Genomic DNA, 12,916 nt, shown 5'->3' with positions numbered 1-12,916 from the left:
AAAAGCATTATGTAGATGAATGTCCCCACAAAGATAGAGTTTCAAACCCTGTATTTGTGTGTGTGTGTGTGTGTGAACAGGGTCCCTTGATAACAGCTTCTCTCTCTGCCGCCATATGACCCTCTCACCTGCCTACTTAACACTAGTTATCACCAAATCCTACACAGCAGGAGGTCTGTGTGTAGGTGTGTGTGTGTGTCTCTGTTTCTGTCTGCAGATTTGTGTGTGCTGTTGGAGGACTTGCGTGTATGTGTGTAGGTGTGTGTGTGTGTGTGTGTGTGTGTGTGTGTGTGTGTTCATTGGTACGTCTGAGTGTTTGAATAACCTGGGCAAACAGAGAAAGAGAGGGAGATTGAGATTGAGGCTTTTGCAACTGAGAAAGAGAGTCATGTAAATCACGGTGCAGCAGAGAAATACTGCAATGCAGTTATTACACCAGAACAGTGTGAAGTAACAGAGGGGTACGTCCTACCTCCCACATTAATATTGGTATGAACTTTTATTTTTTTCAAGTGGCCAGTATGTATATTGTTAACCACATGTAATCAAATCAAGCTCATGCTAATGACCCAACTTCTCTTCTGGTGTCGGGGCCAGTATGAACTCTCCTCTAAACTTCTCAACTCAAAGAGTTGAAACATATTCAAGGCCATTCCTTCAGCCACCTTCCTGGTTTGTTTCAAGCGTCCCACAACACAACAGGTACGTTTTTCAAACATTCTGCACGGAAATGAATCATAGTAGTCAATAGAAGTCATTGACGTGTGTCCTGGATTTCCAGTCTCGTTCTATTTGTTAGTACTGATTTGGAGTTTCTGCTCTGAGTGCTCTCGTGTTCACAACTTCAAGTTTTCAGTTTTCAACTTCATTTTCGCAGAGGTTTATCATTTAGTTGTAATGACTAAGGGAAATGGGAGGGATTTTATCAACCGGTGTCCTCACAAGTGCAAAAAAGACAGACGTGTGTGTCCTCGGAAAAAGGGAGAGTGAGGATTTAGGAAGTGATAGTCAGTGCGAATAGATTTTCTGGGAACTGGCTCGCCCCCATGAACCACACTACATTTAACACACAAGCGCCTGCATACTCGCGCGCACACACACACACACACACACACACACACACACACACACACACACACACACACACACACACACACACACACACACACACACACACACAAGCACACTATCCCCAGTCGGCCCCTCTTGCTGGAAGAAGCTGGCTGCTTCTCGGACACCTGGTCATTACCATTGCTAATTAGGTACCATTAATCAGGCCTGTGTGTGTATGCGTATGTGCATGTGTGTGTGTGCATATGTGTGTGTGTGTGTGTGCACCTGTGTCTGTGTGTGTGTGTGTGTGTGACCAAGGGAACAAGACAAAAAAAATCTGATAAAAAAACAGGGGAAAAAAACAATTTCTATTTCTTGACAGTTTGAAATCACGCACCACAAAGCCAAAACAAAATTCGTAGTTTTATGATTTATTATCTCTTCTTTGTTTTTTTTTAATTCATGTCACCGTCCAAAACATATGGAGCTGGAAATACTGTCAGTTGGCTGCTAATATCCGAAGGTGCTTCACACATGACCAACAGGTGAGTGAGCATCCTTTGCTCTGATTGGCTGCCGGGATTCATTTAAAGACCGAATATCCGGACCATTTTTAAACAAGAGTTTGATGTCTTTATGATATTTTTCAAGACCAATAAGAGAACAGATTTTTCTTAATTTTTTTTCATTTTAGTTGTCTTAGAATTTCTGAAAAAGTTTGCCCCTAATGTTGCCATTTGTCAAAAATAAGACCAAGATTTTTTTTCTCCACTGCATTTTATTTTTAATTGGTCTGAACCCCATTTACTTTCATTTCAAGTTCATTCGCATCATGAGTACGGAAACCAGCCTGTAATAGGTAGTTAAAATATTTTAGCAGGGCCTTTGAACGTTATTCACCATGTCATTTTAACACAACTTCCATTCAGCCAACATACGAGAATTTAAAGTGAGTTGTTTTTATTTTTTTAGGGGGGGGGTGTGAGGTTGAAAAGCCTGTCCACTGTTTCTAATGACTGACCAACCAGCTGGTCAGCAGGGTCAAAGGTCAAACACAGTGACACTCACAACCTCTTTCCTGAGCAATTCTCATGACAGACAGATTCCCACACAGTAGCCGTTGGTCCATGTGTGTTCATGTGTGCGAGGATAACAAGCAGAGATGCATCAGTGAGCTGTGTCATCCCAGGGCACTGGGGAGGGGAGGGGGGGGGGGACGGTCTTAGAATGAGCACACACACACACACACACACACACACACACACACACACACACACACACACACACACACACACACTCACTCACTCTCACCTCCCACTGTATCCAACACATTCCTCCAGTACTAGCAGCGGCGGCCCTCCCTCGCCACCCGCATGAGGACCAAAACAATTAAAAAAAGAACACACAAGCAGCTCATCTAATTGGAATTCTGTGAGGAGAGAAGGAACATGAGAATCCGCTCAGATATGAGACGACTGTAAACGTGTTTGGCTCTTATTTTCCTTCCAGTTCACTTCCATAACTGATGAGTACCTCCTTACAAATCAGGATCCATTATTTCCCTGTATGTCTGTGATTAATTGTTGTCTCCTCACTTGATAAAACCCACACAAGTGTCGCTGATGTGTCGTGTGTGCTAAAGGTGAGCAAACCAAGTGTTTTTGTCCAATATAAGTTCATACATGTGCAATTGATCATGATACGGTCGCATGAGTGAGGAGAGAGAGGGGGGGGGGGGCAGTCATACACCAACAGCTTCATTGTTACATCCAATTATGATAAAGGACTTTGTGTAACACAATCACACACACACACACACACACACACACACACACACACACACACACACACACACACACACACACACAGAAACACACAGAGCAAAACACCCAGCATCAACAATATGGGAAAATTGAGGCCAGGTCTATTTAAACCAAGAAATGGCCTTGGATGAGAATAATTCGAAAGTCAGACAAAAGATCGCCACACAGCTCCGACAGCTCTCAGCAAATTAAATTTCATGGAACAACATTTTGACCTAATAGACATCTTTGTTTCGTATAGTCAGACGAACACAACAAAGCAGAAGAGCAAAGTGTAGACACAAACACACCCCTCCTGGGGTTGTGATGTACATGAATTGACCCTTTTCCCGCTGCACACACTCATTATGTACCATTGCAAGTAGGTGAGTTGCTTTTGTGGTGTGTATTTTTATTTCTGAGTATCATCTTCAACATCAAGAGCACCCAGAAAACACGCAAGGCAAACAGAGAGTAATACAGAGAGTCACATGGCGGGCAGTGACGGTGTTTTGGTCATTTCTATTTAATATTATTTCCTCAAGACTGTTTCTCAAACTCAACTCTGACTGAATGATGTCAGGGAACACTCACCATAACACCCAACGCCACCGTTGAACGCTGGGACTCCTCCACCGCACACACGCAGCCCGGTGGTGAGAGCAGTGCCAATCCCATTGGAAACTGCAGACTCAGAAGACCCAAAGACCCCCCCCCCCCCCCCCACACACACACACACACACACACACACACACTATGACTTTGATGACCCTTGACCAATCTCCTTGAAAAGTGCAGGAAGTCCCCGCTGGGTGTGTGTGTGTGTGTGTGTGTGTGTGTGTGTGTGTGTGTGTGTGTGTGTGTGTGACCTTGTTAGCAACTTCAGTTATTACTTCACATCTCTGCCTTTTGGGACTAATGTGACCCCCACAGTCACACACACACAGTTTGTTTGTGTGTGTGTGTGTGTGTGTGTGTGTGTGTGTGTGTGTGTGTTTGTGTGTGTGTGTGTGTGTGTGTGTGTGTGTGTGTGTGTAGCCTTGCTTATTTAAGAATATGACTTTAAGAATGATTTTAGTCTTCAGGAGAGGATGCATCTCACATCTACTGCCATGGCTGTGTGTATCGGTCAGGTTACGACCCTGATATACACATTAATAGTTGCCGTGGTGATGGATTCTATGTGATACACGAGTGTTTCAAAGGTGACCGTTCTCCAAAACATGTCCTTTTCCACCAAAATGTGCAATCAGGCCCAGGACACAGCTGCTATATTTGGAGCAGAACAGCACTGAGAAACCAGATACAAACCACAACAGGAAAAAAAAAAATTACATTTGGACTGAGACAGAGAGTTATTCATCCGTGCTGGATCATTATTAGTATATTTCAAAAGTAGCGTCACGACTAGCAATATTCATTATGGCTAACAGTGTCTGGATGAAGCGAATATATTAGACATATTGTGTGTTGTCAAGGAAAGGCCAGGTGAAGCTCACAGGAAGTGCAGCCCATTAAGTCATTTATGTGAAACTGCAACCTAGTTAGTGATTCATCTGTTGGTGACAAGAAAAAAAAGCTTATTCGTGTTATTCACTCAAAGGTCTGTCGGTTCATCCCAGAGGAAAAAAAATTACAGGTTTTGAAATGCGCATATTCTTTTACCCTATTACTTCTCTTCCATTTTCCCTTTGTGATATGAGATTTGGCACAAACATGTAAACTGAGCTTATTACATGCTAGTTGGAGCAGTGAGATAAAACTCTGAATTAGTTTTCTTCCATGTATTGTAAAGTCTGCCTTTCTCATAATCATGATATTAATTTTGTGTGTCATGCCGTTTCTCCCCTTTAATTCTCTTTCTGCCTTTCAAAGGTGAAGAAAAACTGGAAAAAAGTACCTTTTAAAGATGTTTCAGTACTTGCAGAAAAAAGTCAATTTTTACAGTCTATTTTCCTCCCCACTGCCTGTAGCTGAGTGTTTGAACCGTATTACCACAGATAAAATCCATTCAGCAGATCCAAGGCATGTGGGAGCCAGATTACCAAATGTTCCACACTACATTAGTCCTATATTACATTAAAATCGCAGCACTTTGGGTTTCATTTCAAAACATACCCGGAAATTAAAGCATTAATTACTGTAATGATGGTAATCTGGGGGAATGTGACACAACGTTAAAGCATGACAGATTTAGAATAAACGGGACTCATTTGAAATGGTTTAATTTTTGCAGAAGCTGGTAGGAACCCTGGCGGATTGTTTGACACGCTGTTGACTAAATTACACAGCAAGCAGTTCTCAACTAATTTTAAGAGTGGTTCAGTCCAGTAGAGGGGAGGACAGGACAGTCAGGTGAAGGTGCAGCAGCTTTACGTTCATGTTTTATGTTGTTTCAATGTCTGTGAGCACGTCTGCTGCAGGGGAGCCCATGAACGTGACACCGGGTGTTGTTTCAGGCAGGAAGTACGTAGCTTTCAGTTATGAACAAATCAGGAACTTCTTTATTTTAAGGTTTAGTGATCATAGACAATGCACATTCATAAAACTTTTTTTTTTAATTAAAAAAAAAATGTTAACATGCCAGAATTAGCCAAAAGTTTATTTTACATCTGCTGTCCCTGGACTGATGTTGAATAGTCACCCTGGCAGATGAGAAATTTAGTTATAAGCATAAAAATAATACATTAAAGAATAGGAGAACTAAATCTCTGGTGCAGTGGTCCTCACTGTCGCCTCAGAGCAAGAAGGTTCCAGGTTAAAGTCCCGGCTGCAGCACGGGGTCTTTCTGTGTGGAGTCTCCATGTTCTCCCTGTTCCTGCTGGGTTCTCTCTGGTACTCCAGCTTCCTCCACAGTCCAAAGACATCAAGAGGGACCAGGTTAATCCAGACTCTAAATTGACCGTAGGCGTGGCTGGGAGAGCCAATGGTTGTCTGTCTCTATGTGTTGGCCCTGCCATGGACTGGTGACTCGTCCAGGGTGAACCCTGCCTCTTGCTGAAGGCTGGGATAGGCTCCACCCCGCGACCCTTAACAAAATAAGCAGTAGAAAATGGATGGATGGATGGAGAACTTAATCTGAGTAAAGATTAAGTGACAAAGAACAATATAAAAATATTTTTAAAAATTCATGCATACATTCACATGCTAACAGAGACTCAGCTAAAACAGCAGACAGTTGCAACGACAAAACAAAACAAAAAGACTGAATAGCAGCACCGGCATCAACGCGGGATCTCACAAAACCCATGAACAAACAAACAGGCCACAAGCGAGCAGGACGTGGAGAATAAACACATGCTAGAAGGCCATGCGCAAAAAGCAACATTAATGCAAGACAATTAGTAAACTGACCGACAACATGACACGATGGATGGTATCAAAAAGCAGCGACAGCATCCAACTTGTATGCAGTATGTGACGAGGCCCAGTGCAAGCTGGTGGAGGTTGAGTCGCAGCTCTCTTCAGGAACCGCACACAAAATTCATTTGTTTCTCTCCACTACTTCTATCAACAACTGGCGCCTTATTTCTCGTCTTAGAGAAACAAATTTACTGTCACGTCTGATCATAATCAGATACTGACGTAAACCTACTGCTTTTATGGATACTAGCAATTTACGCGAACAGTGTTTTCCACCCTCGTGATCAAGTTTGTCACGGCACCACATCATCCTCAGCTCAGAACATGCACGGGTTAAAGGATCGCTACGTCCGAGCATTTTCAAGAAGCTGTTTCCATCTCCCGTGAAGAGTTTCATCTTTGTAGAAAAAAAAGACGAAAAACATTTAACTGGAGTATTAAAAACCTTTTTTTTTTTGGCTGAGTCATGAGTCATTTCCTTCTCTGTCCTGATACATTAACACAAACTGGACAAAATATCATGTCCACTCGAGTAAATGATTGAGAATCGGCCGCCAAAATAAAAGGTATTCACATGTACAACAACGTTGTTTGACTTTTGTAACCGCAAACACAGCCTCTGCTGCCTCAAGTGGTGATTACGATACAATGGCAGCTGTAATCTGATGAAGGTACCACACTATTCACTGTTCTCACGGGACAGCAAACTTTTGATTTTGGTCGTGCAAAAATTTTTGTTCATCAAGAACAGGAATCCGCAGTTGTTTTCCTGCAGTAAAAATGAAAAGAACACTGCCACTGACGTTGTACTACAACTGTTTCCGTACATTTGAAGAATCTTTTAGGTGAGAGTGTAGGTGTTGAAACCATTCATCTGTGGACAAAGCCTTACATTTGCCCACCTAAACTGTTCTGGCTGTGGACTTACAGGACCTCACGCAGCAAATAGCCAAATATATGGTGGAACTGAACAGCCGAATCTGAGTCGACTGTAATTACAGCAACAACGGGAAATGAACGTTTGTGTTAACATTGGAATGCTGCTGATCGTTATCCGGTTCCCTGGCACTTGCATAATCTGACAGAGCAGATTATATGAGAGAGGAAGCTGCAACACCATAAATAATCTTCTTCCATATTTGACGTTCCACTTCTCTGTTCCCCAAAAGTCAGTATTATTAATAAAAGCTGCTACTGGTCAACAAATGTGTGTACGTCCATTTTCACCTTCACATTGAATGTCAATGAATAACAACATTCTCAATGTTAGAACCCCTGATCTTAGTAAATGTGTTCCAGTAAATAGATTTTTCCAGAAAAAAAAAAAATCATTAAAAACATGCCAGAGTTCTTGTTATGTTAAGAAAAAAAAAATAACTTTGGGATAAACAGACCATTCTCAACCTGACATTTATATCCCAATATATTGAATTGGGTTCAGAAGTGCAAGGAAATCAGCGCTGGAGCTGCCTACCCTCCTAGCTGAAGCAGCGCAAATGGTCAGGAAAAGCCCAGGAGAGTATGAGCTGACTTGACTTGGCATGGACCCGGTTAGCTTGAAGGCCACATCAGCGTGAGCCAGGGATCACACATGTTGGTTAAAAGGATTAATTGGAATAGGTTCTTCATTTCATTCAGGCTGTGTGAACAGTAACAGACTGTAAAGCAGCAGTCGGGTCGGGTCTTGGCTCACTTGTGTGTCTGAATGTGTGTGTGTGTGTGTGTGTGTGTGTGTGTGTGTGTGTGTGTGTGTGTGTGTGTGTGTGTGTGTGTGAGAGAGAGAGAGCGAGAGAGAGAGAGAGTGAGAGAGAGATTCAGAACCAGAAGTAGCACCAATTCGCTAAGTAGTGCAGTTGGAGTGACAGAATGACTAAATGGTCCAAAACGAACAAACAAAGATCCATATGCCCATGCTGTGCCAATGCCAGCTCTCTCTGCCCCTCTCTCCCTCTCTCCCATAGCGGCCCGACTCAAATCTTGTTGCTAGGTTTTACATGCTGGCAATGTTCCAAACCACTCATGCATTGGAGTGGACTGTTGGACACTTGCAGACACTCACACACACACACAGCCATCATATTTATCATGCAAAGCAAAGTGAAAGCTCCCATTGATAGCCAGCGCAAGACAAGAGAGAGACAGGCAGAGAGATGGGGACAGAGACGTTTCCCTCCCCTGAATACCCATCATCTTTAATCGCCACTTCTAATTTCTACTCCTGTTGGCTGTCACAGGCTCCAGCTCAGACTCACATCCATGCAATTAGCATTTTGGACAGTGAAATGAAGTTTTGAGGAAGTGGTCCACTCGGCAGACTGATATTAGATTAGAGGAAATGGTTCAGTTGACCAAAGTGTTTAGAGGTCCATTTATCTGGATTCAACCATCGTGAAACAACACCAGTGAAATAGGTGTGATTATTAAGAAACATGAATGATTCACATAAACACAATAACATATTTGGTCACCCAGATTTAAGTCGCACTTTTCACTTATTCTATATTTTGAAAAGAAAAAAAAAAAGTCAAATCCGGCACCCAGGTAGCTGTCTTGTGCTGTCTCCCAACATGTCCAGTTCCTTGACATACTGACGCATAGAGTTGGAAGAAAAATGGATAAGAGAAGAAAATGAAAAATAAATAGTTAATAGTTAAACGACTGACTGGTCAGACTGCTGTTGAAAGGTGAGCTAAAGAACCACGTACCTGGTACATACCTCAGGTGTTTTGGAGAATAAGAAAAAAAACTAGGACAAAAGGGGGGGGGGTATACGTTTGTTAGTTTGAGAAAAAATGTTATAGTTGATTTGTGTTTGCAGATTTGTAAATTTACAGATCAGTTTAACATGGTGATGTTGTGTGTCGCGCTCTCAACTAGCTATGCTGCCACCAAGCGACTAGAAAAGCCTCAGGTTTCACTTACTTGGCATAATTATTACTATTGTGAAATCAATGTAAATTTGTGTTTATGTCTTCATTTGCTACCAATAAATAGTCTGAAATTTTTTGACTGGTTACAGCTAGAGAGGAGCGTCTACTGGTACCTCACTTAAATGAGTAGTAAAGGGACACATTTAGTAGCAACCTTCCTTTTTGATGCACAAAGAACCAGCAGTGTGAGAGCAAACAAGTTTTTCTAGTTCTTGCTTGTACCAGCTGTGTCCACTCCAATCCCACCTGCCTGAATCACACACTTCTTTGCATCTTTCAGAAAAAAAAAATGTAATTTTAAAATGTTGCTGTACATGTGTGTATTCACATAATGTGCCTGCAGATGTTTGGGTATATTCGAGGCCTGTACGTGTTTATTCAACACAGAAATTGTTCCAGGCAAAGACACCAATCCCAAGGAGGCAAACAGTGTTGGAGCTTCTTATTGAATTGAATTAATTTGTTCTTACTTGTGCTACAAGAGGTTTGTGTCAGGAGCAAAGATTACAGCTATCAGGCTTCGGTGGGGAAGATTAAGTCTAAAAAGTCCCTCTTCGTATAAACTAACCTGTGAGAAAGATCTCTGCGTGAATGAGGACCTACATCTCGTGTCCTCTACCACGGTTTGATGGCCCGCTGTGGTGTGGGCACATGCACAGACACACCTGGGTGGGATTCAGTGGAAAAAAAACAGTGTGAAAGTAAAACCTCTACATTCATCAAAATGTCAGTGACCAGCCTTTGCCAACTCCAGTCCGTCTCTGAAAGACATTCTAGCGAAGCTGTGCCTCTGTACGAGCGCTTTTAAGTCACAATAGCTCAAAACAAAAATGCTCCCAACATCTTTGAAGCATTTTAAGTTAATATTTACTCAATATGAAAACACCTCATTGACTCAGGTGCATAACCGTGTGTGTGTGTGTGTGTGTGTGTTTCCATTTTGGTTTAGGATTACTGTCATTACAAAGGGACAGCAGCTGCTTCAGACAAACAGCGAGTAAACATGGAGAGTGTATTTGCGTGTGAACAGGCCAATGTAAAGAGAGCAGCTACCTACAGGTGTACAGTAACAATCGGAGGGTTGAGGAGTGATGTAACCCCCTGGGGAAACACACACACTCACACACTCACATTAACTCACACGCATGCACAGGAAGAGGTGATTGTGAGTGTCAGCAAGTAACTCCTGGTAGTTTTAATCCCTATAAGTGCCAACAGAAACAACATGTGAGTTTTACGTGTTCCGTTAAAACCCCGTTGATCAAATCAGAAATTTTGAGCTTGAAGAAGAGTTCAACTTCCTAAAAGTGTCCATTAATCATTTGCATTATAATGATAATATCGCCAGCATAATACAGTCAGAAAGTTCAATATTCTTAATAATGAGATAAATACCAGCGCAGTTGCTATGAATCTGTACTTCTCACTGCCTATTGCTGAGTATCTATTACCATCTAGTGGTCATTAGGCAAACTGCAATGCAAAAAAAATGCAGGTATTTTTTAGTTTGCTGAGTTCATTGACCTTTTAAAAGCAATACTCTCTTAATATCCTAAAAGTTAAAGGTTGCATAGCTCTTAATATTACATGGACTCCTAATGGGAGGAAAATAGAGGAGGACCTTGAACAATGATGTGCCTTCAAATATACCTAAAATAACTCATCCCTGAAACTAAAGGCGGAATAGAACTAAACAGTAGATAATAATTTTGGGATGTATTTTATTATTATCATTATTATTATTATTGAAATTAAAAAGTTAACACTAATTGCAGGGTTTTCTACAACTGGTCAGGTCAAACACAGAGAGTATATGAAAATATAAAAGTAGAATAACTGCAATGAATAAATTCTAGTCTGTACAGGTGGGTCTTAAGAAGTCGTGGTGCATTAAACATCATTGATTCTCTGATCCAAACTTTCTCAGCAAAGAATGAGATTGGAAAAAAAACATGCAGGGATTTAAAAGTGGTCTAAGCTGAAGTGCGGAACAGTTGAGGAGCCAGTTAAACTCTGTCGATGTCAAGTGTGAGTCAGGGATCTTGTTAATTCATTCTGCATTCAGCATCTGCATAACCCCAAAGGTTAGTAAATGTGGTGGAGTGGAGGATAGGAGGGCCAGGATAAGTTGTTCTCTATGTTATTGGCAAGCATTTGTCTGTAGTTCTTCTAGGATATGAGTGCAGCAGGACACTTGATGCGCTGGCTGAAGTCAAAGGACCAATCACAAGCGAGTTTGCAGGCTTGATTGTATTAGTTGAGAGGCGACTATTCCTCAAGCTGGAAGATCACTTTGGCACAACTGTTATGTGATAATAGCAAGATGTGTGTGTCAGGATTCATTTGAATGTTCGTACATTTATGAGGGATACACACACACACACACACACACACACACACACACATAAACACACACACACTCACACACACACACACACTCACACAGACTGTATTCAAGTAATCGTGCCATGTGGAATTTACATAAAGAGGAGAAACCAATGAAAGAAACCAGTCTCTCTCTCTCTCTCTCCATCACACACACACACACACACACACACACACACACACACACACACACACAATACTATAATATAAACAGACACTTTTCAAAAGACTTAGTTCCCCTCTCTTTCCTGCTTTGTCTTTGATAACTGTGGGTGTTTCGCGGCACGCTGCCTCTTCATAGGGAAAGATATGGGGGTAGAGATGGAGAGGAAAAGATGGACTGAGGAGAAGCAGGTAAAGCAAATGTTTGGTCTGGGCGTGATAGAGGCTTCAGATAAACATGCCGGTCTGTCTGCCTCTGAACACACACCTGATTCCTGATGTAGCAAAGGGAGTGGAGTGGGCAGAGGACAACGCACTCTCCCTCTCAAACTCCATCCATCTTAACATGCTGGGAGTTCAGTTATGTCAGACACACTTCTGAAGCTCCAAGCCAACAATTTAACGAGACTTGATCATAATTCGGAGACATCCTGAGTGCATACAAACTAGACAACTGGATTTCACTTGAAGGTGTTGATACTTTCTCTTCCAAATACGATCCAGCTATTTTCCGTGTGGTGTTAAAGCTTCAGTGCAAGACTTATGTCTCCATCTTCTGGTGATGACAGTTACTGCAACAACTATCGACTGGTGTCAAACATAATTGGCTCTGCCGTAGCCAACTCCATCGTTACCGCTGTGGCTGTAGAACAGTAATAAATTCTTGTGAGAGTCACACAACCCCTGCAAAATGACTGATCAGAATTTGTATGCGTTTGGTGTAATAACAATGGTGAACTCTAGAAAAGTTGCGTGATCGTCCACATTCAGGTTAGCAGGAGGCTAACTGGCCATATTTTGTGGCCATAGAGATTAAAACTAATATATTTTCAGGCAACAAATTGAGTTTTTCAATTTAATTAAATTGAACTATTTCCCATAATTTAGCCATTTTCAGGCCAAAAAATATACAATGACTAGATCCACTGCTTTGATTTACTGTTTGTCATGAATTATGTCTTGTGGCCTTAAAATAAAAGCATTTAAGGAAAACGTTAAATCTGCTGCCTACAAAATACATATTTTTCTCACCATGGCGACTCCAGGGCTCAGTCTAGTTGATATGATACCAAATGTCATCCCGCTGTTACATCGCTCTGTTTTATCACTTATAATCACTCTATGGATCTTTTTTTTTTTTTTTGCATGAACTGTATGTACTGATGAATTCCAATTTTGTGCATGCTCAGAAACATGCACAGTAGCAGCAGAGTAAAGGTT

The sequence above is a fragment of the Aulostomus chinensis genome, chromosome 14 (assembly GCF_037954235.1).
Source record: "Aulostomus chinensis isolate RoL2024-O1b breed Wild chromosome 14, RoL_Achi_v1.0, whole genome shotgun sequence".
Taxonomy (NCBI): Eukaryota; Metazoa; Chordata; class Actinopteri; order Syngnathiformes; family Aulostomidae; genus Aulostomus; species Aulostomus chinensis.
The sequence above is the reverse complement of the archived record's forward strand: the minus strand, read 5'-3'. Positions refer to the sequence as shown.